Source organism: Nicotiana tabacum, chromosome 13, assembly GCF_000715075.1.
Source record: "Nicotiana tabacum cultivar K326 chromosome 13, ASM71507v2, whole genome shotgun sequence".
Classification (NCBI taxonomy): domain Eukaryota; kingdom Viridiplantae; phylum Streptophyta; class Magnoliopsida; order Solanales; family Solanaceae; genus Nicotiana; species Nicotiana tabacum.
In genome coordinates this window covers 123,697,438-123,699,495 of record NC_134092.1, presented here as the reverse complement: position 1 = coordinate 123,699,495, position 2,058 = coordinate 123,697,438, and the positions used below count along the sequence as shown (strand labels likewise).

The 2,058-nt window shown below is 33.2% G+C and overlaps 1 long non-coding RNA gene across 1 annotated transcript; it reads left to right on the top strand.

Annotated features, from left to right (window-relative positions):
• Positions 1-218: 218 nt before the first annotated feature.
• Positions 219-1,152, top strand: LOC107778791 (uncharacterized). Its single transcript, XR_012698295.1, has 2 exons — positions 219-561; positions 660-1,152. It is a non-coding gene; the product is annotated as an uncharacterized LOC107778791 (long non-coding RNA).
• Positions 1,153-2,058: the final 906 nt, after the last annotated feature.

Genomic DNA, 2,058 nt, shown 5'->3' with positions numbered 1-2,058 from the left:
TTGAAATCTATGACTAATTTTCACAATGTTCCATAGACAAGGTACTGTTTCTAGAATAGTATAGTACAAGAAGGAAAAGTTTCAATTTGCATGTTACTAAGGACAATTCAAGGAGAATCAAATAGTACTATCTATCAAAAGGAACTATATCATGTGATCACTTATATATATTCTAAATCCAAAGACTCTAATTTAAATTAGTGGCTAAACAATAAAAAGAAAAGCTACTAAATACAAAGAACAAATAGCACATATCTGCAAAGTTTTCAGAAAAAACTTCTCCTTTTTCTCTTAACACAAGAAATTAACATGGCGACGAACAATATCAGTCAATTTTCTGGTTCTGATGGTGCAATAGTATTACGCAAACCTCGTATACCTCCTTTCTTAACGAAGACATATGAAATGGTGGATGATCCGATTACGAATTCTATTATTAGCTGGAGTTTAACTGGTACCAGTTTTATTATTTGGGATCATATCAGACTATGTTCCAAACTTCTACCTCAATATTTCAAGCATGAAAATCTGTCTAGCTTTATTTACCAACTCAATAACTATGTAAGTTACCTTGTTTATTTCTTGTTTATATTATGTTACATTTTTCAATATAATAGTGAATCTTATTTTAAATGTTTATTGTATATTATGATCAACAGGGGTTCAAGAAGATTGGATTGCAAAAATGGGAGTATGAACATTATTGGTTTCAACCAGGGAAGAAACACTTGTTGTCTAACATAAAGCGACGAAACCAAAACCAGAAAGTTCAAGAACATTGTTATCAAGAAAATTATTACAATGGGGTAGAGACAGAGTTGAGGAGCCAGAGAGATTTCAACGTTACATTGATGTCAGAAATCGAGAAGATGAAGGAGAAACAAGATGATTTGGCTAATGGAATCGCTTCGTTGAGGGAATACTTAGAAAAATCAGATGCCAAGTTTAGGAAACTTCTCTTTTTCTTGGCAAGAGGAATTAAACAAGTTACAAAGAAACGTAAAGTAGAGGATACAACATAAAGTAGCAAAAATTTAGTGAAGAAAATGGATGTTTTCGTAGCTTTAAAACAAGGACTTAATATCATGCAGAAGAGGCAGAAGCTTGAGATTGAGAAGAGAAGTGGATGATTTCTAGTGTTCTCTTGACTTGGTAATTATTATTTTTACAGTATAATTATGTTTAACTATTGTGTTTGAAGTTTATTTGTTCTTTTTTGTTTTTCCTTTCGTTGATTAGTTTAGGGTTTAGTTAAACTTGCTATAGTTTGAAATACATAATTACTGCACTTTTATATATGATCAACTCTATAGATATATGTGTTGTGTTAAAGTTAAATATTTCAAAATTTGTACTTCTTTTCCAATCTGTAGCAACAGGTTTTGATTCATCTTTCTAGCTGTGTTTGATAACTAAAAAGATTATCTTTTGAAAGCAAAGGTAACATACTAAATTAGGATCAGAAGCACTGTTGAGGTTTTGTTATTTAAGATGAAATAGTCTTAAAATGAGGGTGAATGAGAAATGGAGGGAAAATAAAATTTGTGAGTAAAATTTTAAGTTTCCCCCTCTTGACAATGAGACATTGTCCCATATTGGAAGAGGAAAATTTTTTTGGTGGGTATATATATATAATTGCTCTTCTTGTAGTTCTTAAAGAGTTAAGAAGAAAGCAAGCCTCGCGCCGTCGACGTCGTCGCTCGCTCGGCTTCGGCTTCGGCTTCGAATTCGAATTTTTGGACCAAATTTATTTGTTAATAGTAAAGATTATCCGCATTTGTAACGGATATTTTCCAATCCGTGTATTGACCACCTAATGCTCTTTCCACCATGGCCAAGTACTTGCTCCACAAACAAGCTAGTGCATGCTCCACCATGGAGGATGGAGGGTCGTTCATCTTCAAAGCTGGCTGCTATATATATGTGCAGCAGCTGTTGAAGAAAGACACACAAACACCAAACTGAAAACGTTCAACTTTGGCTATACATTGCACTCCTTCCTCTCAGTATTTCCATACGATTTTCTGAGTTTCTACTCCTTTGTTCTGCATTGTTTTA